Here is a 25,663-nt window from a genome sequence, read left to right as displayed (position 1 = left end):
AACTAAACAAAAAACATCAAGTTGAAAAAATTAAAAATAAGTTAAATAAATAGATACACAGTGGTTAAGTAGAGGAAAAAGAAATCGTTACAAGATATATATATATATATATATATATATATATATATATATATATATATATATATATATAAAATTGTTGATTTATCTTTTATTAGAGATTCTGTTTTCTTTCTTTCCGCTCCCTCAGTGCTTTATCTGCCTTTTGTTTACATTTTTCCCCCCACATTTTAGAACGTATTATTGTGTTTATTATTTTTTTAATTATTTTTTATTGAATATTATTACTTTCATAAAAGTAAATCCTCTATCTCTCTCTATCTCTCTCTCTCTCTCTCTCTCTATCTCTATCTCTATATGTATATATATATATATATATATATACACATTTTTTAGTCATTCAATGAATTTAAAGATTTATGACGTGATATGTTTCAGTTTCAGATTAATTTTTCGAGAAAATGCGGCCGTGTTTGAACAACTTGCTCCCTTGGATCACGTGATCAAACTCTAGATTAATACAATATATTAATAATAAAAATAAACTAGAAAAATATCAAATCGGTTTATTACAAATTCTACTACGATTAAAATGTAACGAAATAGAATTATTTACGCTGTTTCAGCAAACCTCACCACATGAGGACCATATATTATTGTTATATGATAGACGATAAATATTTTGTCAATATCACGCATGCTTTAGTTTCATCCTCAAGAATAATATCTCATCTATATAAGAAATGTCCCTTAGGGGAAGAGCTACAGTATAGTTTCTTCCTTTCAACAGTTGGATCCTTTCGCCTAGAACTTTATTTTTCCACGTATAATATATTTCTTCATTAATATACTTAAATATTGTCGTTACAAACAAGTATATTTTAATATGCAATTCAATATAAGTGTATTAATTTCTTTAATAAGTAATGCATCTTTTCCTTAATCATATGGATGTCCGAAGTCACATTTATTATTGCTCTAAGCCTATCATAATCAGTTATCTTGTTTACCGTGATGAGCAGTCACTCTAAAGAAGATTGACCTTCTTTAACACATACTTATTTTTGCGTCTCCCAGTATTCATAATTGTCTTGTTGGAATCTATCTGCCTTAGTGGACAATTGCGTACTGCGCTTCATATTACTGCGGTCTAAAAAATGAAGCGAATGATCTAACTGTGCAAGCCTGTATTTGGATCGTCCGGCTCTGCTGAAGATTACAATAATGTAGTTAGGTTTTTCTCATCGTAAGAGCTTTATTGAAACGCTCTACGACCTCGTGGTGTTTTGCAGTTTTACAGATATATTTTTTAAAGTAGGACAGCGCTAACAGTTACTTTGGAGCCGGTTGAGATTTCATCATGAAAGTATCTCTTCGAAGACTTACATTGCTAATTTGCTTATCATGTCGAGTTCTAAGGCGAGCGAATATTTCTGTAGACTGGCGTTAATGTAATATATATTTTGCGGTTGTAAATTTCAGAAAATACATTGATTCACAAAGATTTTTTAAATGTATCTGGGCGATAAAACAGCTTGACTGGCATTACATTACGTTTCCTGAACGTTTTTCTTTATAATGCATATTTTAAGATATGTTTTACTAAAAATTTGCTGCTTAATCCGGATATGCATCCGAATATTTTTTTTTATATTTCACAACTATGACAATTTCATAAAACATCTGATTTTTTAAAATTATATATTATGTAGTGGTTTAATCTGAAATGTCATATAACTTTCTAAACTATCTAAGTATAATTTGCATTACTTTATTTAATCTACCTTTCTCAGCGTTGGTTTTACTTACACCACGTTTAGGCAGATACAATCTCCGAGTTTCCAAGAGCGTCTAATTGAATTCATGTATATTTAAATCAAAATCGTTAACATGCACTAAATTTCAGACCACGCCATTTACATAATCCACAAGTGTATTTTGCTTTCGTTCCGTAAGCCATGACCGCAAAAATTGATAACATAACGGATACAAGTGCTAAATATATAATTACTCCTAAATGATAATCTTATTAGGTGTTGAAAGTTCAATGGTCATTACGGACAATACTAATTACACAATTGCGACACATGTTTTAATTGGTCATATCTGACAGAACGAGATCACGATACCCGCATATATTAAATAAATGCTTCGGTTTGGCATGCCGTACAATTCCCAGAATTCTAAATAATGTCTCCTCACTTCGACAAAGCTCAATTAACCAATGTCTTATGTTACATCGACCGGACAGTTGAGATAATAACATATCAAATGGCAACAGTAACTTAAATATTTAAACAAGATACAAATTGTTAAGCTGTATATCAATAGACAAAGACGCGTATTTTAATGTTCAGTTTAAGTATTCTGTTTATTATTTAGATTAATTCATTATTAATTAAGAATTAAGTATTCTGTTTATTATTTAGATTAATTAATTATTATTAATTAAGTATTCTGTGCATCATTTAGATTAATTGATGAATCATGGATTTTCAAGAGGGATAATAATCCCTATGAAAATATACATTTTTCGACTTCATATTTTTACTATATTTTTTTATCGAAATCGCTCCAGACACGTCGGGAAGAAGCTTAACTAAAAACTAAATAATACGAACGATGATCTCCAATACGAGAGTTTCTCATTGGTAATTGGGTTAAAAAGATTAAATGTATAGGTTGAAAAAAAAACACTTAGTATGAAAAGTTCTACGAACTTGAAGACCTTAAAAAAAAAACTTCTTGAATAAAAAGCTATATTGCATTCATTTATCCAATAGTGACTGGAATAAAAAAAATGCAATGCAATTAATAAAACACACTTAAAGTGCATTTAATTAAGACACATACTCTACGTAAATATTACAGTAAATGTATGTTTGGCTCTATGTGTATGTCTATTTGTTAAGATTTAATCGAAAACCATTTAAACTACTGACCACATAACACTTTAAATAAGAAGAAATAGTACTCTTCCAAAAAGATGGGTTATAAGGAATAACATATTTGTTTGGGTGGATAAATAATGCATACAAAAATATGTCAGCAGGTTAAGGTGCAAACTGTTTATTTTAATGTGCCGATATTTCCTATTAGTTTTGCGCATGTGTAAATTAACTCATAGCTAGAAGTCGTTCAATTTTAAGTATTTTTTTTTCAATTATCGGGTTGTATCCCCAACACTAGGGAACGGGACTGGAGCGCTAAATGATTTGGTGTCGATTCTTGCTGATTGCATACAAGTCAGTTTAAATAATTAAAATCATTAATTTATATATGGTCAACTATGAAATATAACAGGGAATTACTTTTAGATTCAGATAATGAATAACAGCAATTAAAATACATTTAAGACAATTATACGACCCAGCGAGGCCAGAATACCACACCCCGATAGTTTAAAATAACGCAAATCATTTCCGTCACAATTTATATGAGAAAATAACTGATTGCGAGTAAGAACTCCCAAATAAGTTACTTGAAAAATGTTAAAGGTAACCATTTGTTAAATTAAAATATAAAGTATTGCAACTACGATATGTGTATGAAGAGTTTATGTATTATACGCATTATTTTTTAGATGATCTATGAATGAGTTATAATGTACTTCTCGCGCAATTAATGAGGGAAAACAGAAAAGGTAAATGTACCGAATAGAAAGCGTACATAAATGACTAGTTACCTAGACACTGAAAACAGATATAGAAAGGACTCATCATAATTGTCATAAAAAAGCGATTTTCTACAATAGAGAATTTAACTGATCCGAAACGGTGTTTTTTAAAATGCGATTAATTTAATAATTCAATTAATCAATATATGTATAAAAGTGAGAATATGTATATGAGGAAACTTCTCAACCGATACTCGCCACGAATATTTGATCTACAAACTTGATATTTGGTATATAGGGTATTCAGACATGTGGAACAATTTGTAATCGGTTTTCATCCGGTAAAAAAAAAAAAAACGCTGCTAAGTCGTCCAAATTGAACATTTGGTAATTGGTAGTCATCGGGGTTGTATGTGTTTGTAAAAACCTTCACGGGATTTGAAAACAGTTTCTAAAGATCGTTTACATTGTTTTTTCAATGGTTATCGTATTCTCCTCTCCGTCTTAAAGTTTGAGCTTTGTTCTGAATGTTTTTTTTTCTTACAAGAAGTGAACTGATAAGAAAACAAACATGCTCATGTCTCAGTTTCTTTCCGTTTCTTTTTTATTGGAAGTTTTAAAAATGGATTTAACGTTACGTTTAATGCGGAACAATACCCCTACATCTTTTAGTATATCTATTAAATTGAGAATATGCGTGTGCGGACACTTCCCAACCTATATACACAACGGATTTTCGATCTGAGCAGGGCCTGCTAGAAGTACCGTGTCGTGTTTGACAGAGTTCAAAACCGGCTTCGAAATCTAGGAGGCGACACCCTATTCTCTTCCCTTCAGCCACTTTCTTACAGAGTCGAAATTGCGATACTGTCTCTACTTTATCGTAATTTACATGGAAATTGCTTGCCTGAGCGTCAATTGATGTTGCCAAATTTCAAAGTATCTCTTGTCTGGCTAACAATTATGTTACCAGCTTCTCTTACTCTCTACCTGTGTCTAAACCTAAACGCGAATTCCATGAACCGAGCTTTTTTTTCTTAGAACTGCGCGCTTTTTGAATTCTATTACCTAATCCTGCTTTACAACTGAATACAATATGGTCGTCTTCAAGTCAGATGTAAATGAATTCTTGTTGAGCTGTCTCCTTTAATAAGCAAATTTACCCACTTTTCAGCACTTACGTCTACTACGCTGCTGTTTCGGAGATGAGCGTACAGTCATTAAGACTTATTCTCGATGGTCCTACGGGTTTTCATAAGTGATGACTAGGGCTGTGAAAAAGGATATTCTTGCCATTGTTTTGATATATCCGATCCAGTTAAACACAGTTAATAAATCGGGGACCAATATGACTCTATCAAAAAGCATATAAGATATTAACTGATATATACTCGAGAGTCAAAATAAGAAAAGAATAATCTCTTGTCGTAGCCCTAGTGAAGAACACTTGTAAAAAAAATATCGTAGGTCGTTGTCCAAAAAACTCGTATTTTTAGAGTTAGTTTACTCATTAATACTGTCGGCAAGACGTCAGCATACAATTTTCCTCGCCTTTTGCAAATCGCAGAGCAACTTGTATTCGAATAACCGTATTATACAGTTTTGGGTTCTGTTATTAATATGAGGGACAAATTGTTTTTATTTTCATTAAACAGACAATAAAATTAGCAAATGACGAGAGGTAAAGGACCGTGGCACAGGGGGACATTTCGCCCGCTATTTCTGACATACTCCAGAGAAGATGCACGGCAAGTAAAGAAAAAGAGGGCAAGAAACCCGCCGCTAACTAACACATATCAAGAGAGTCTAATTGGAGAGGCTGAAAAAGAGGCGCGAAAAGCCGGTGCTAACGACAAACGGGAGCGCATTGAAGACTTCGAGATTACAGGGTAAGGATTTACACGCTGTGCTATCAATCAGTGCGGCCATTTTGGAAAAAGCGTGAAAGAGTGTGGAAAGTGGAGAGGAGAGGAAGGCATAGTTAAGATCAGGAAGAATAATCGTGAAGTGAAGGTGAGTATGGAAAAAGAGGAAGGGGAACGGTTGAGAGGGGACAATCTGTGTCATTGGATTGCACGATGAACTTGCGAAAAATACCGGAAAAAAAATGGCAAACCAATAGAGACAACGCTATCGATAGAAAACGCATTGTGTAAAACACACACACACACACACACACACACACAGAGGTATATATATATATATCTGTATATATATATAAAGATATATATATATATATAAATATATATATATAAGAATGAGTATATATGTATGCCTATATATTCATATATATTTTGAAGTGTATACATTGCATGCATATATGCGTGTTTGTTTATACATGGGTTGGTATATATATGTATATATGTATATATATATATATATATATATATATATATATATAGGTTGATAGATGGATGGATAGATAGATACATATGTACATATATAAATATATATATATATGTGTATGCAAGTGAATGCAATGAATATAAAATATGCGCTTTATATAATTATATACATATATACACATATAGATATAGGATTATATATATAAATATAACTATTCATATATTTTTGTATGCATATATACATGCCGACAATCACACACACACACACACATATATATATATATATATGCATACACACATGTATATATACGTTTATACACAAATATATATTCATCAATATATATATATATATATATATATATATATATATATAGTTATATGATCACACGGCGTGTAATTGGATATGTCTGCATGATAATGTGTAAAATATATATTTAGGTTTAGATGGATAGATAGGTAGATATATTAATTAAGGAATGGCATCAAAGAACATATTGACATTGAATGTGACGCGCTTTTCTCGTATTCGTGATTACAACGCCTCTAACTTCTACCGTGACTAATAATGGTATATAATTACAAGTCAAACGTATAATTATTATCATTATAAAACGCCGCCGTGACTTTAATAAAAGATATTTCATTCAGCGTCATAATCATCGAAACATTAATACATCATAAAAATTCTGATAACTTACTAAGCTTTGCTAATGTATAGCACAAGGCCAAGTGGAGACATCACAGCGGCAATGGTTTTGTGGCGCTAGCTCCTCTTCGATTCCAGAGTTGAAAGTTAAGATGTTATTCTACTGTGGTTTCTTTGTATTTTCGAATCAGTTCTGGAGGATTTCACTTGCTTAAAAATAGATTTGACTTCTCTTAATTATGTTGATTTTGCATATACGGAGGTTATTTTATTTCGATCAAGATTGTCATCCTTCAATATTCTGTATAACACAGTGATTTGCTTTATTTTACTGTTTCAGTTGTGATTAACTTAAACAGAAACGCTATAGTTGGTTGATTATTAGGATTTAGCAAGTCAGCAAATCTTCCTGCCCAGCTCAAGGATCTTTACGGAATTGCGTGCGAAATCTTTTATAAACACAACGTGGGCACAAATCATTCCTCAGCCGTGACTGGATAAAAGTCAAAACCCATTGGCAATTCTATGTGTAATACGCCTACACAGAAGTGAACAATAAACTATTGTAAAACGTAACGTTATAATTGTATTTTACGAAGAACTGCAGCATCTCTACTACGCACCAAGCATATTCTATGTTGGTTAGTGTTATCACGCATACCAGGTCTATACATGAAATTTGAGACATGACCGACTTTTTTTTCAATGTTAAACTCATATAAGATGCTGAGTGTAATTGGCTGCTAGTCTCTACGATGGGCAGAACCCAAATCATCGCCTCAGATGTGAATATTAAAGTCATGTTAAAGTTTATCATTAAGCCGAGTTATAATACATAGCAATTAATTCTCAGTTAGATAACCTTAAGTCATAATCGAATTAAAACTCAATTTTTTTTGTTGTTTTTGTGGATCAACAGAGTACAAGGATGTTGATTCAGGTCACTCATTAGTTAATGCGTTGTGTTGTATCGCATCCACCATGATTGGTAGACATTTTCGGTTTGGGGTAGCTTGCGAAATATATATTCCTTGTAAATTTCCTTTATTGGAAAATGGCATCGAGGAATGACACTAGAGAGTAGAATGCCTGCTTCTACCCAAGCTCTAACTCTGTAATCTTATAATTTTATTCTCAATTTGATGATAGTATGCTTGAACCGAATAGTCGCTAGTATATAGCGCATATCTCATTCATTGGCTCACTGTCTAGTTTGTAGTAACCTTTCCTTTTGGGCTAGAGTTTAAATATCGGGACACATTTACATCAAAGGTGAAAAACCAGGTCTTCTTTTGTCATTATCTTTCCGTGACTGTTTGGTATTGCCTGGAATTTCTCTTTTTACTCCAAAACTTTTTTTTCTGCTTAAAGTTTCCTGAGTTTCAACATGCAACACACGGCACTGTAGGTAACCAGATATATATAAGGCATGATAAACTTCACGCTCTGTACTGTTTTTTGTCAGGTTTGTGAACGGTGTAACACTCTGAAAAATGAAAATACTTAAATAAATAGAGTTATTAGAAAGGTTACTATACTGAATGTAAAGAAAGTTCTTAGACCTAGCGAGGATAGATTTTTGGAAGGCCGTCTCTGTAAAAAAATCAAACAAGACAGGGGGAGTAGGTTGGCTCTATACAGCAATTTTCTAGTGAAGATGTCTCAAGCAAAAGCATTCGCTTTCAATTCATCGTTAATATAGAAAGCTTATAAGTCTCTCACGAGAATACTCCTGTCACTGTAGAATCTGCTCAAACAGGATATTTCGAAATATTGACTGAGGTGTCAACATTAAACTGATTTTAAATACTGAGTCCGGTGTATCTATAGACCTGCCGGCTGTACTCCATATCATATTGTTTTAGTCTCGTATACTAAGTATAATTATAAGTATTACACATAGTTTATACGAAACAAACGTTCTCTCTGATTAAAAAAAATCGCGAGAGAGACAGTACTTGCTACAACTATCTTTCTAATTATTTCTCTAATCCGGTTCCTAATTTGTACTCTCCTTTTTTTCTGTATTCATCGGCTTTTTAATGTGAAATATTAAATGTGCTTAATCGACAAAATATGAAACTACAACCTTATATTTGCAGACATCTACGGTTAATTTATATAGGTAGTGTGTTCATTCCCTATTACGAGGGGCGCGCAATAAGTAATGCCTCTGACCAACTTTCAGTTGGCTGATCTAGCTGAAATTTGGCATGTGCAATGATTTATATCTTTACGGGTTATGAGGCAAATTACAACTCTGAACTAGTGTTTGAACTGAGTCAGGTGTGAAATGGAGCCTGTTGAATGTCGAACAGTGATCCGGTTTTTGTCTTTGAAAGGACGCACACCACAGGAAATGAAAGAAACTTATGGTGATAATGTCCCATCATATGACTTTAAAACGCTGGCATTGGGAATTCAAACTTGGCCGAAAGTCTGTGGAAACAGCTTCCAGACCTGGTCCCCCCCCTTCTGCCATTGATGAGGTATCTGTCCGTCAATTTGAGGCTGCCATTTTGGAAGATCCGCGCATTACTATTCGCCAAATGACCCAAGATGTCAAGATTAGTACAGGGTCTGTGGAAACTATCATTCATGACCATTTGCATATACATAAGGTGTCTGCTTGATGGATTCCCAGGTTGCTCACACCATTCCAGAAGTGAGGACGCGTCGAGTGCTCGAGGATGAATTTGGAGATGTGCCAAGAAAATGACTCAAAGTTTTCAAAATACTGATTACACAGGATGAAACCTGAGTCCATCAGAGACCAAAGCCCAGTCGATGCAGTGGAAGCACTTGGACTCACCACCACCAAAGAAGGTAAGGGTGCAGCCCTCCGTAATCAAGGTCATGCTCACAGTCTTCTGTGACTAGAACGGAGTAGTGATGACAGATTTCTGGCAAAGGGTACCACAATTACAGGAGCCTATTATGCTTCACTTCTGAGGAAATAAAGTGAAGCTATCAAAATCAAGAGGCGGGGCAAGATCAGCAAAGGTAGGCTCCTTCTGCAGGACAACGCTCCGGTCCACAACTCGCATGTTGCCAGATCAGAAGCACAGGCGTGTGGTTATGAAATCCTTCCCTATCCTCCATACTCTCCTGACATTGCACCTTCTGACTTTCACCTCTTCCCAGCCCTGAAGTTGTTTTTGAAAGAAAGGCTTTTCCCAGATGATGCAGCCTTTATTTCTGAAGTCATGTCGTTGTTTGAGGACCAACCTGGGGTGTTCTACAAAAACTGTGTCCAGAGCTGCATCAAACGATGGGAGAAATGCATCATTCTGTGTGGTTCCTATGTAGAGAAATACGTTGCCCTACGGCTATGGGAAGTGGGTCAGGGGCATTTCTTATTGCAGGCCCTTGTAATGCCTAATGGTTGTGTCTATATAATATTCTGCCCGTTCCTTTTATAGTTATTCTTTCAAAAGGTCAAATACAATTATTGAAAGATAAACTGTTCCACAAAGGGCGAATTCGTGATATCTGGCTTACTAATGATAAATCTGGCAAAGCTGGATTAGAATATGAGAGTGACCATTCTGTGATGTAGCCTCGTTACCACATATAATTATAATAATATATTATCCTTCATATATAATTTCGACGTACAGCGGTATTTCTCCAGTGAAAGCGGAATGTTACGTAAAAACAAAAGTAAAACATTGTCTGTCAAGAGGTGCTGGCTAAATGACTAAATAAACAAAAATCTCTCGAATAGGATATAATAATTTGTATGGATGTATGTAGCACAATATTACTTCGCATTTATATGTACTTATTAATTAATCTCATCTAAGGCAGCTCAATATTAAAAATGCTATGGTCATTATTTTTTTATGGACATGTAAATAACATCATTTTTACTGCTTGTTATTAGTTGTTTCTGCCCAAGAATTTTTTTTTTACACCTCCAAAAATGTCAGCATAATTAAAACGTAGTGGACTCTTCACGGATATTTTTGGTTCTTATTATTTATTTTTCATCGATTATTTATTGAAATGTAAAAAATAAATAAATAAATACCATAGAAAAAAATGAATCGTTTACATTCTATTTTAATTAACTCTGAAATTAAACCAGCTATAATGCAAATCAATTTCTTAGTTAATAAATCAACTACAAAGTAAAAAGATAGAATTGTCATCCTAAAAACACGATATGATTCTGTTTCTATTTGATGACATAAGGTTTTTATTTTTTGTGGCAGAGTATATATTAGTTGACCAGTAGTGTACAAATTCATAGAGCGATTGGAGTCTTCTATCATGTCTAAATATGACGCAATGCCCAACAGGCAGATCGTAGACGTGCTGCTGTAATGCTCACTATTGATCCAAGTTATAACAACGGGACCATTGCCAGCACCCCCAAAATACAAATGAAAGTGGTTCAACATATTAGGGCAAAGCTCAACGAAGTTTTCAGACATGCTTATGAGTTTCATGTGAGGGCAACCTCATGCCACATGACATCTTCGAAGTCGGTTTTAAAGTCAACATCAAAGTGTACTTGGATGTACTGAAGAGTGTAGCGATCTCCTCGGGAAATCAGGTGGACGTTGGCAGACCATAAGTGCGGCAGCAGGACTCGGCGCCGGCCTACAAGTTCAAAGATACTTAGGCTTGGCTTCAGAAGGAGCACTATGACTTTGTACCCTTCTCTCATTGGTCACCCCTCTCCTCCCCTGACATAAACAGGCCGGACTACTTCGTTTAGTCATACTTCGGAACATCACCGTCATGACCTCCCACACTACTAAAGCAAGCCAGAGTGCTACTATCCGCCGAGTATTCGCCGAGCTCTCGCCAGCCCTTGTGGAAAAGGCATGCTCCCAGTTCCGGACAGGTATCGAGGGGATGATTGATATTTAGGGCGATTACATTGACTAGATGCCAGGTCTATTATTTACGTCAATCACTTTAATAGATCTTTTCCAAAAAAGTTTTTAATTAAGGCGTGTTGTATTCTTTAGGGCGAACAATTAATTCCCCCAATCTTTAGCTTATTCATATTGAAATATTTGCTGACAAATCGAACTCTTAAATAATATGAAAGCATTCACACTGTCGAAAAGAACGAGGAGACGTTTTTATGTTTAATATAAATATTTTATCGAATATTTTGCATGCATTTGTCTCTCTAAACGTCATCTACGCAAATATTGTATTAGTTTATTTATATTCTTAATGTAAAATTAAAAAAAAAACACTCATGTCAAGAATTATTTCGAATTTCTATTTTTTGATAATCGCACGATAGAAAATCCACCACAAAAGAGGTTTATCAGATAAAGTGTGCGCGTGTGCGCGTGTGCGCGTGAGTAGCGATAATAGAATAAATGCTGTTTTTTGTTTTCACTTTACCAAGTAAAAATCAATCAAATAAAAGTTGTTTACAATTACTTATATATATATATATATATATATATATATATATATATATATATATATATATATATATAAACACATTAAGTTTATTAACAATTGATATTACAGCTCTTCGAAGCATCATCAATTTTTTACAAGCTGTAAAATTAACATAGCTTTTGGAACACGTAAAGATGAAAAAAATTAATAAAAACAAAGAAAAATAATTCAAGTATGTTTTTTTTTTTTTATTTATATTAAAGTTGAAATATTTCTTATTAATTTCAGACAATAACAGGTCCATTTTCAGAGGTGAAAGGAGACGTATTTGTGGTTTTCGTCTTGCAAATAAACATTCTTGTGTTGTAATATAGAAGACATGATGTTATTGATAAACACACAAGGTTTCAAATAACTCTTGTGTGTGAGTTTTTTTAGCGCGTGTTTGCTTTAAATGGATAAAATTGAATATTAAAAATTTCAAGTGTCCATTAATATGTAAAAAAAACAAATTTGAATGAACTGCAAAAAATATGTTTAGAACACGTTAAGATGCAACAGTCTTACTAAAAATAAGAACAACATTTCATTTTTTTCTCTTTGTTTTTTTTTAAATTAGCGCAATTCTTATTAATTTCGAACTATAACAGGTCCCACTTCAGAGAACGAAAGCGTTCTTATTCTTGCTTTTTTATTGCAAGTAAAATCTTCGTTTTGTTATATCAAATGGGTGATGTTTTTATTGCAGTATTATTTCTCAACGGTTTAAGTTTCAATCATCGCCAATTAAGATTAAACGAATCAGAAAGTAGGAAGATTTAGTTTACGGAACAAAAGATTAAAAACTATTTGATTTACTTTAAATCTTTTGTGATCTGCATTTCTTGTACCACTATTTTATCACGTATCTTATCCGAATGAGGCTAAAATAAATTAGTATATCACGCAAGAGTTTGTTGGCGAAACTAAGGTTTTTGAAATAATGCAGTGTAGTAAACAAGAAAATAGAGTGAATACATTCAAATAATAACTCCGTCGAAAAAGCAAGTGTATCCATCAAGCTATCTACCTTAAATATATTTGCATATGTAATTCTTTGAAAGAGTGCTTATCTAAATTTAAAAAAATGATCGAAATGCAGCACTAGTACACTCAGTAGTTTAAATTGCAGACTTCGTTTTCCGAAAATCACAGAGGCATTCTTACATCTTTATTGTTCGTTATCCTTCACTTATTTTAAATAAGTAACCACGCATGTTGTATTGCATTTCGAGTGGCCAGTGGAAGTATTTTTCCACGCAAGAATCGATAAAAAAAAACATAGGCATCGGCTATAAGTCTGTGCGGCGACAATAAAATATAACACTTACAATATCCTATTTTGAAAGAAATCTTAAATCAAAATAAAAATAAAAACTCTTTCAAAACCTCTGATTTACAAGAAAGTATACATGCGGGTAAAATGCAAAATGTTTTTCTATTCGTGAAAAAAGTTATTTATAGAATATATTTTAAGTTTCAATAAGCAGTTCAGGATGTAATGTTGTGTATTTTCTACTGCCATTCAATCTTTTTGCCAGGCATTACTTCTAAATGTTTAAAGTAGTTGTTTAGAATGTGTTTCCTTGCCCGTATGTTATCATTTTCTTACTCAATATGGCGGAGGGGATATTGTATTGTGCATTGTCATACTTTCGTACTCCTAAGCGTTGGATTTTTTCCTTGGATATTATCTACCGTATATTTACTCCTCAGGATACTATATCATACAGCTATTGCGTTCTTAATCCCATGCTACATGGCATGTAATATAATATGTCTTCAGTTGCAGTCCTTTCGTCTTCCAGACATAAACTTCTAATTTAGGGCTAATCTATTACGTAAGCTGTTATCTGGTAATCACTATATCTAGAATTAAGGTTTTATTTCGTTGCTATCACACCAATGGATATAATCTCTATGGCTCCAGGTGACCACTGTCTAAAGATAGCGGGTGTGATCCTTACCAAACAGACCAGAGGTTTAGTAGGTCAAAACGTGAAAAGACAACCACAACTATGGAATGCAGGAACCTTTGGGGATATAGTTACGATACTCAGCATTCTATCCCGTAGCGGTTAAGCATCTAAAAATAGCCGGACGATGAATTGGCCGAAACATCGCGAGGAAGCAACATCAATGAAGACGAGGATAACAGTCGGCAAATATATAAATGAATACACACATTACTTATCTTAAAAGGGTTCAAATAATAACAATAATATATAAAAATAAGAAGACCACTAACACAGGGAACCATGAAATCTAAAACAGACAATTTGTAATTGCAATACACATAACTCTCCAAAACATGTTAAAGACTAAATCGGCTTGCTCCACACACACACACACACACACACTACATATAAAAATACCTGAAGTGTCTGGGGGGGGAGGAAGCGTGAGATCATTAAACAAACCTCTACTGGAATAGTGCGGAGAAAATGAGGACTTAAAGAAGGCATTTTGGCCACCTAAACTCAAGGGAATACCATTGGTAGGTGGAAACGAGAAATCAAGTGTAAGCAGCTGTGCGATAACCTAAACTCAGTTATCCTATTTATTGAGAGAGATGGAGAGTACTGAATATCTGGAGAGATTTGTTGTCACTTAGACTTCAGAGAAAACCATAGGTGTTTTTTTATAGGAAGTGATCGCTAGTTTCAGCCTGTCTGAGAACACCTAACGAAGGAAATCTGTTGTTACCTGGACTCTAGGAGAGAACCAGTTGTTTCCACTAAGTAATTTCTGATAATAATAGCTTAGTACTCCTAGTAAGTACAAATAATAATAATAATAATAATAATAATAATAATAATAATAATAATAATAATAATAATAATACATCAGGGATCCATAATAATTTGGAATAAAATACCACATAAATGTAATTTACAACAGTACTTCATTTTATCTGCTTTCTTCAATAAGTAAATAAAGACAATATATGTGTGCTACAAATATTACAAATTTGCCATCATTTTTTTAATGTATTTATTTCTCTCTGATAATCTTTTTGAAACCTGTTCGCATGTTATTATTTACGTAACATTCTCGACAATAATGCTTACGGAGCAGTGATGTTAATATTTGGAAAATATTTAATTCGCTTTCATTATTGTGACAAATCAGTTCTATTCATTGCAAGCAGATCGTATTTCATCCTCTTTTGTAGCTTTATCTTTTGAATATTGTTTGAATAGTGTTATCATACTGAACCTTAAATCAGTATATCTGTTCCTGACAAAAGCTACATAGTTCCTTGTGTAGGATATAATAGATTAATATGAAGAAGTGAAAACACACGTCCCGACTTATTTGTTTGAAACTGATTGAATGGGCCTAAGGAAGACAATCGAGCCAATCAGAGCCCGAAGATCAAGAAAAAGTCCAAAACGAGGCTGAGCAGTTCTATTGTAAGTCACTTTTTGCCTATTGAACGCCGATCCTCCTTCCATCTCGTGTTCCTCTAAGTGTGCTTTTTACTTCTTTTATTTTCTTCTCTATTGTTTGTTATAAAGGACGCGTTCCTTGTAGACTTGCGCCCGAAATCACTGAATGAATAGGAGAATTAATAGCGTGTAGATGTTATCATTGTGTTCCGAGGAGGTCGGTGGAATAGAATGGCGGAATATGTTTTACTGTCGACGTTTTTTTTTCGTTCCTAGCTTACGTTGCAATATTGCTACGTTTCACCTGTCACACCTATTTCATGTCTAATAACCTATTCAAGAGTTGTCTTTTCTATTTCCTAATACACCTATTTGAATATCCACTCATATATATATATATATATATATATATATATATATATATATATATATACTTATTTATACATATTTATATGCATATACTTATCTATCAACCTATCTATTCATCTGTCTGTCTCTCTCTATATATTTTTATGTATATATATATACATGTATATATGTATAAATATATATATATATATGTATGTATTTGTGTGTTTGTGTGTGTGTCTGTGTTTGTGTGTGTGAAGAAAATCAGATACATAAGATGATGGATGCTTTCGATCAGACTGAGAAGACGATGAATACTCCTTTTAACGGTAGCTGCGAGTGTAATTATGAGGCAAGGGTTGCGCATGCTCAAAGCATACTTCTGCTGAATAGGAATTTCTTGTTCCAACATACAAGGAGAGGTTCAAGACGAGTGGAAACAATGCCGTGATAAGCGAAGAGCGGATACAGTATATAGAATTCGTAAATGATCTTCATTTAGTACTGAGCAGATACATAAGTCTGCCTGGACATATATTTGCGCATATATATATATATATATATATATATATATATATATATATATATATATATGTGTGTGTGTGTATATATATATATATATATATATATATATATATATATATATATATATATTGAAAAGGTTACTTTGTATAGACGTTTTCAAGAATAACTTGCTATGAAGATAAATATTTCTACAAGTAAACCGGGATTAAATATTCAAGATCAAAGAGTATTTGCAGCTTAAATAAGATCTCGTCAAAGTTAACCCTCACTGGCTTTTATGAGGGATAGTGCACCTTATCCAACTGATGTTTCCCAAAGTAATAACACGATGCTAAATACTCAACCAGCAAAATTTCTTGTCCTGAAACCAAGTAAGGTCAAGAGATTACAAAATAAAAAAATAAAATAAAATTATACTATAGCATATTTGGCTGCTAAGTTAAGGAGAGGAAAATTATGTTCCCAACTACATTTCTCTCTCAGCATTTGGGAGGTAATGGAAGTAAATGTATCTATGTATCTCATATAGAGATCAATTGTTTGCACCAGGAAGCCGGGTCTCTTGATTTCTAAGGACTTTAACTAAAGTAAAATTAAACACGAGATTATATCTTCAAATTAGATCGTATTGAAAACCATCGTCGACTCATATGTAAGGATCACTCTTCAACTAGCTCATATTAGTAGCTCACTATTCTGTTATGGATATTATAGTATGCATTATGATGCAGAAAATAATTTTAATAGTTTAATATAGTACAGGGTATTTTTAGATGCGGCGACAGTTAAATTCATATTTTTTTTTTAATTGCAGTCTTAGCAAGTACCAGTTATTTTGAATTCAGCATAGTTTCATAATAGGTCATGTAGATTAGCAAGACGAGTTCATAGTATCACGGCACTCAATGCGATTTATTTACTAAGAGAAAAATTTAATAAACAGACTAGATGGAGGCCCGGTGTTGACCGGCCGTACAATACGCATAAACATGGTATGTCAATTCATGCAGATTGCGTACGTATTATAGAATAATACTCGGTTATTATATATTATTAGGAACAATTTTGCAAATGGACTAATTCACAAAATATAAATAAATGAATAAATAGATAAAATAATAAAACAAAAATAATAATGATAATGTCGTTCTGTTAATTTCATATCTGTTTGTTTGCAATAACACGTCAGCTAATATTAAGGCTTGGCGATGGATGTCTGACTAATGCTTAATTCTAAAATATTCAAGGTGCGGCGATTTTAAATGGTGCATATCATTTTATCGTAAATCGAACTAATTAATAAAAAAGGACAAAACAATTGTGAGGTACACCTAGGCTTGGAAGGAAATTATTTGATCTGAAGTAAATTATTATACCACTTAGTTATATCTCCAGATGAGAATAAATATATTTCTTGGGGAAATTATTTTCTGGCGTGTTATTATTTCCATTGGCCGGTAAAACATAAAATAACCCCTTGTAGAAATTGTTCTTTTTTATCTATAAGAGAGAAAGACAGTTTTTAAAGTCGTTTTTTTTTCTCGAGTTTCGATATTTACTGGAGGATTTCTTGAGAAACACATATCTACGAACATTGCCATACATATAAAAACACCGTTTTGTGAGATTTTGAATAGATAGGCTCAGCCGTTTCGGAATCTAAGAGGAAGGAAATCACACACCCAATGACTTTTATATAATATAAGATATAAAATTAATATCACAAAATTGACCCGTCGGCTGGCTACCGGCTTACTGCGATAAAACGCTATTAGATTTTTTTCTTTCGGTTATTGTTGAAAAACTGCTTCATTTTATGCGAAGACTCGTTATAATTGGACCTCTAGATTATACCATATACATGCGAGCCGCGAAGATCATGTACGCGAAATTGTACTTAAATAATAAATGTCAAATATACTAATTTGTATTAGCCCATATATGTGTATGTCAATAATATTTTCCTTGTGATTTAGTTTCATGCAAAATTCGTAAGCTTGAAAATAAACACTCTATATATAACAACGCATCTCAATTCACATAACTACGAATTGGGCGGGGATATAAAGGAACTGATGAAATCCCGGCATAAATGTTTAACTATGAGTCCATTTGTTTAGATTTTAAACTCAAGATACCGACCTTTTCCTGGGCTGTTGTCATATATATATATATATATATATATATATATATATATATATATATATATATATATATATATATATATGTCCTTAAACAAAAATTCTTTAATGTATAATGCTGTTTCTTAATAATTTCTTAATATATTTCTTAATATATTGATCAACGCCAGTTGTTTTTTTTTTATATGATAAATGGGAACTGAGTAGTGTGTGCTCGTATTCCTCTCTGACTCTTGATCTCATTTACCCGTATCCATTGTATTCCAAGTTTACCCTTCTTATAAATCACTCTGTTTCGTTTCTAGAGGTAATGACTTAAATGCATTACACGTCTACACTAACATATAAAAAGGCTTATGTCTAAAATATTATGTAAAGCATCCCTCAATTTGCCTATGTCCTCTTTGCAAGTATACTATGCTGACGAATTAAATCAAATGCAACACTGAACACTGTTTGATTAACTTTATTTATTTATTCGCTTGCTTCGCCATTCATCTATGATGTAAATCTAACGTGCGTGTTTTAATTTGTGTACGTGTGTTTGTAAGTCTGCCTTAATCTTTCGAAACAAGCGACCAGTTTTCACGAAATGAATATCGTCATAAAGCTGGACTCCTCGGTCGACAAATATCGAAACATTGGCCAAACACATTAATTCGTTAACTCTCAACTGGGCACTTTTATGCAGTGAGCAGTCGCTTTTTTCGTCGATATTTTCGAAAGTCGTCCTCTTTTTTCGGGTGACAAGCCTTAATTTACACCTTCGACACTTCCGATTTGGCGATGGAGCGTTTTTTTCACGTTCTTTTCCTTCTTCGCCGTACGGGTCGAGCCTGCCTGCCTACTACCACTTTTTTTTTTTTTTTTGCTCAACATACACCTCGAAACACCCGGGCAACGCCGGACACCTAGACTTGTTATATATAAAACTTAATTATTTTTTGTCCAACCAGTAAGTATTTATTTATAAATGTCCGCCTTACACCTATCACAAATATTACATATTGTTTTACTCGTTAAGCATTTTCATAATAAAATAACAAACAAAATAAAAGAAGAGTATATAACAAATGTTTTATACATATATATTTGGTTTATAGTAGAGACTAATAATAGTGAATACCAGTAAAACCGTTGTGTCATTGCCCCTATAAACTGCTCCAATGTGTGGCCAAATGTGAAAGACTCACTCAGTTCTTCTTCAATAGTTTAAAGTTTTTCAGGTTTAATTTAAGTTTACGTTAAGTTGTTTAAATAAGAAAATCCAAATTGACACATGTACGAAGTTGCAAATTGCAGTAAGATGTTGATATTGCTTTTTTTATTTATTTAGAATTGGAATTCCTTGCATAAAAGAAATCTAAAGACTTCTAATGACGAGTGTGCATAGTTGCGGTTTGATCCCGAATGTCCAGAAAAGCTTGCTAACTATTTCTCTTCAGCTAATTTAAAATTGGAACAGTTAATGACCCAGGAACTAGGAACGGATTACGAACCAAATCAAATTCTTCAATGCTAATTGAATCAACATATGTTGCAGTTTTGTATACGAAAAATGTCGAATGCATATCAATCAGGCGAATCATCACACCGATTTTTTGAGAAAAAGGAAATGCCCAGATTATGTACCTTAATTCTTTTCTTCCATTTTGAAAATTGTTTTTTTTAAGTAACAAAAAATACTTTTGGCTTAACAATGTTGCTGTTAAGGCAAACATTATTGTCTTTGAAACTGTTAAAAAAATGTATAAAGAATAAAATATCTTTATTCGACAATATGAAATTGCATTGTTATTCCTTTTTTATTTTGCGGCACACCGATAATCCTATCGGGGCACACTAATTGCTCAAGGACCACTTATCAAAGGTGATGAAAAACGTGTAAAAAATAAAATATGGCGGTTAAAATTCCCCTGACATTTATGAATGCGCCAGTACGGTAACAGTAATCAAATTATTTTTAATTAAAATGTGATGTATGCACAAACTACACAAACAGATGCGACCAAACACACACGCACACACACACACACACGCGCACACACACAACCCCCCATATATATATATATATATATATATATATATATATATATATTTAATTATAAAACTCAAATGACCTTGTAACGGGTGTTGTAATCACACATCCGATTTACGACTTCTGCGTACGCATGCGTACATGAGCATAGGCTCATAGCAGCGTAGTCTAATAAGCACAACTCTCTATTTTTGCAGAATTTGTACCTGCGCAGTGAAATATTAACGTTGTTATTTAGAAATTATTATTTACATTCATACATTTTCTTCTACGCTACCAACATTAATTAATAACCCAGAAATTATATATTTTTTTAATATGCGTTACAAATAAATAATCAACGCGACAATAAAACGTATTGTTTTAATGTGTACCTTTTCAGCGTCCCAACTGCTTTTTTTCGCGTTTAAATTATCCAAATAAACAATTGTTAATACTTTCTGCTTTTTTTTACATCGTTCATTTACGCATTGTCTTAATTAGTTGCATGGACTTATTATTAACATATAAATAAAATATTTAACCATATGGGTCATAAATGTTTGTTTAAAATAAATGAAAAAAGTTACCACTTATTTTCATTTTCTATTTAAAAACCATTCTTAACATGGGGAGAGTGTTTTTAACTATTCTGTACTTTGAACTAACCATTTCATTTAAAAAAAGATATATCAACATTTGAATTTAACTTAAAGTATTATGATACTGCTCAGTGCAATTTTACCTATTATATGGCAGATGACTTATAATTCAATGGCTGTATTTTTTTCTTTTTTAAAAATAAAAAAAATATGAAGAGAATGGCTCATAAAAATCTATGTATATTCGCTTTTCGTTCTAATATACTTTCATAGAAATGCTTTTGTTGTCACAAAAAACTATTACGTCACAAGTGCCACGCTCATACATTAATTCCATAGCTAATAAAACATATTGACCCGACAGGTTACGGGTATTCTGATGCATGTATATATATATATATATATATATATATATATATATATATATATATATATATATATATATATAACTATATATATATATAACTTCCTGCAGTTATTAGTTCGGAAAGAAAACACACTAGTGTATTTATGTATTAAACATAATTATATATATATATATATATATATATATATATATATATATATATATATATATAATTATGTTTAATACATAAAGATACTAGTGTGTTTTCTTTCCGAACTAATAACTGCAGGAAGTTATGATTTACAATAATCGTAATAAGGGAGCTATATCTGTGTCCATGGGAACCTGCAAACGACATTGCCACTGTCCATCACTAAGGTATTCATGTTAAATTAAACATAAAGCACAATCGTTATATAGGAATTGTCTACAGTGATCAAGTGACTAAGCTGATATATATATATATATATATATATATATATATATATATATATATATATATAAGACCAAGTAGTTTTTAAAACATGTTAAAAATACTTTGAAAAAGAGTAAAAACATATTTACTTTTAAAAAAGACAACACTACATACATGGATAGTCCTTAATCCGCGGAGATTCGAAGAAATACTTTCCTTTTCAACAGAGGGTAGGATTTAGTAAAATGTGGGATCGCATTATGCTTGCAAAAGTATTAAATGAAACTAAAAGTAAATCATAGATCTTACTTGATGACAAAAAGTGAAGCAGAGGAAAAGCAGAGGGAATAGGGTGAATAAAAAAAGTGATTTCACGTGAATGGACAGTCTGGTGAAGGGTAAAATATCCAGTAACGGTAAAATCATAAAGATGCAGAATCCAAGAAAGTTAATTAAATTTCGATATATATATGTATATATATATATATGTGTATATAGATGTATATATATTTAAATAAGGGAGTAGTCACCAACAATGTGTATTTTTAACATTATTTTATTATTCCGTGTCTTGTTTTTTCATTGAGAATAATGTTTGGAGCATTGTAATAATGTTTTTAAGTCATTGAAATCGTTTTTACGCGCGTTTCCGACGTTCTGTGAAGCGTCCTCGTCAGAAATTATTTTCAAATGTGTTGGAGATGTAAAAATGCAATTTTCGTAGTTAATTTGAAGTTTTTCCAAGGGATGGAGGCTTGTAAGTGTTTATTATTCATTGGCATGCTCAATTTTTATTACTCTTTTATTGGGCTAGTCGAGGGAGGCCGCTGACCTGGTTGTAGTCGCTCTCTCTTTCTGCTAATGTTTTTTCTTTTCCTTTAGGGTGGGATAGGGTGTGTGTGTGTGTTTATATGTGTGTGCGCGTGTGTGTGCGTGTGTGTGTTTGGTTTTATTGGTTTGGGAATGTGCATATTGTTTTATAGTGTTATGAGGTTATTTGCTTCCTTAGGAAGGCGACTGTGACCCGAGGTCGTTACTAATGTGTATGTGTGAGGAGGGGGGACCAGCTCTTCTGAAATGGGGGTGGGGGTGCTTCCATTCTATTTTGATATTTATTTTTGGGATTCTTGGATTTTAGTATGGTGATTTTTCGTTTTAGTCTTTTCGGGTATTCCTTATATTATGTTTGTTTAGAAAGAGGGGTGTATTTAAAATATGTATAGGGGATTTTTTAATGTTTCTATTTATTTGTCTCCCCATGTGGGTATTGCCAGACTCAGGATTTGTTCCTGGTGTGGGGAAGATCTTGTTCCCCAGAGCGGGGGCATTGGAGGGGGTATAGGTATGGGAGGGGGATGATAGAAGGGATGATAGTTGTTTCAGTCATGAGGGGGTTCTCCTCCACTGACTGAGGAGGGAGCGAGGTGTTGGAACAGATATTATACTATGGTTCTCGGTGTTTCCTAGTGTTGTTGGTTTCGGGGATAAGTAGGGTTGGTATTGTTCAGTGTGTTGTATAAGAGATAGGGGTGCTGTGTCTGTGTGTGGTTGTATGCGCGCACGTGTGTTTGTTTTAATGTGTCGGTTCTGGTTTGTGTGTGGGTGTGTATATGTGTATGTGTGTGCATGTGCATGCGAGTGTACCTTGCATTTCATGGTTTTGTGTGATGATATTAGGCTCTGTTCAGTTCAGGAGTGAATCTGGTGATGAAGTTTTTTTCCTGTGTAAGTAAATAAAAATAATTGTCTGTTTGGAAGATTGGCATTATTTTGCAGCTGTTTCCACTGCATGTGTGTACGTGTTTTGAAATATAGAGGTGTCTGTTATCTTCAATTTGTATATTGCTCTTATGTAAGGCCACTCTATTGCTGAAATTTTTGGTGGCGCCTATGTAGGATTTGTTGCATATTATGCATCTTAGTGCATATACCACATGTTCGGAGGTGCAATTTGGATCCTTTTTTATTTTGAATGTTTGTGCTGGGGTTTTGCATGTGTATGTGTGACCTTCTATTATTATGTCACATACTCCACTTCGCGGTTTGTTGCATTTTGTAACCCCTTTTGTAGTATGTGGGACGAGTTTTGAGGAAGTTCGGATGTGTTTTAACTTTTTTGGTTGGCATTTGCTTTTTATTATTTTTGTTTTTTTTAAGTATGTTGTTTAGTTTGTCGTTCTGATTGGGGAGGATAAGGTTTTTAGTTATCTGTGTGAATAGTTCTGGGTTGTTTGTGTTGTGTGTAGAGACGTATGCTAAATTGTTTTCTTTGCTGTGTTCTTTTGGGGTTCTTAGTTGGTCTATTGGAATTTTTTCACCCAGTTCAATACCTTTCTGTATTAGTGGTAGTGGATATCCTCTTTTCCGCAGTGTTATTTGTAGCTCATTTAGTCTAGTTGAACGGAGGTGTCTCTCTGTTACTACGGTGCAGGCTCTACGTGCTAGGGAGTAGGGTATTGATTTTACACAGCTTTTAGGATAGTGGCTTTTGAAGTGGAGCTATTGTTGAGTGTCTGTGGGTTTGTGGTAGATGTCTATGATTATGTTGTTGTTTTTATTCTTACTAGGATGTCTAGGAAAGGTAGTTCTGTGGGGCTTTGTTCAAGTGTGAAGTTTATTTTTGGGTGTAGATTTTGTAGCAAAGTGTGGAGTTCTTTGATATCCCCCATGAGGTTCTCCAGAGGATAAAGCTGTCGTCTAGGTATCTTTTCCACGATTTTACGAAGAGTGTTTTCATATTGTGCCAATACTTTTGCTCTATCCTTTCATAAAGGGTCTCTTCTAGGAAGGCGAGTGTAAGGGTGGCATATGTCGGTGCCATTTTGGTACCCATTGATGTGCCTAGTATTTGGATGTAGTTGTCTTTATTGAATTGTGAGGAGTTGTTATTGAGGATTATGTCGATGCTATCAATCACGAATTGTTTATTGAATCTGGGGTGTAAAGTCTGTGTATGTTTGTCAATCCAATATGCGATAGCTTGTTTTCCTAGATTGAGTGGGATATTGCTATATAGGCTGCTAACATCGAATGTGGCTAGTATAGTCCCATCGTCTACTGTTTGTGGTAGGGAGCTGAGGAAGTGTGTGTTATCTCTTACATAACTTCTGACTAGATTGGTGAAGGGATGTAATAGTATATCTATTAGGTTGCTAGTCTGCTTGTTGGGCATGATGGTCCTGCTACTATGGGTCTGAATGTGAGGTCGTTGGGGTTTGGGGTGCTTATGTATTCCGACCTTTTTATGTTGATGGCATGTCTTACCTGGTTAGATTTGTATATTTTGGGTAGCCTATAGAAGATGTTTGTTTTTGTTGTGAAGTTTGTAAGGAAGTATTTTTCTGTTTTAGTTAATGTACTATTGTATGTTGTGCAGAGTTTTGTTATTTTAGATATGGTTGTGTCGTCTATGTTAGAGCTAATTGGTTTGTAATAATTCTCGTTCCCTAGTGATTCTAAAATTTTGTTTTATAGAAGTTCTCATTCATTATAACTACTGCACTACCTTTGTCTGCTTCCTTTATAACTAAGTTGTTATTGTGTTGGATTTTTTTTAAGTGCTTGATTTTGTTTTCGTGGAAGATTACTGGTGGGGTCTTCTTTCTGTTGGGGGCATGAGGTTCAAGAGTGTTTCAAAGAAGGTATTTAGTTCTTTTGTGTTGTTATGTTTGTTGGGGAAGTATGTTGATTTGTTCTTCACTAGAGAATCGTCTGTTGTGTTATCACTGTCGTTAAGTATATCTGTGAGTCTAAATCTGCGTTCAAATTCTTTGAGGTCTTTCTTTAACTCTGCTATGTTACTTCTGGGAGTTAGGCAGAATTTTAGGCCTAGTTTTA

Source organism: Euprymna scolopes, chromosome 9 (assembly GCF_053919585.1).
Source record: "Euprymna scolopes isolate OS-2025 chromosome 9, ASM5391958v1, whole genome shotgun sequence".
Classification (NCBI taxonomy): Eukaryota; Metazoa; Mollusca; class Cephalopoda; order Sepiida; family Sepiolidae; genus Euprymna; species Euprymna scolopes.
Note: the sequence above shows the minus strand (reverse complement) of the source record.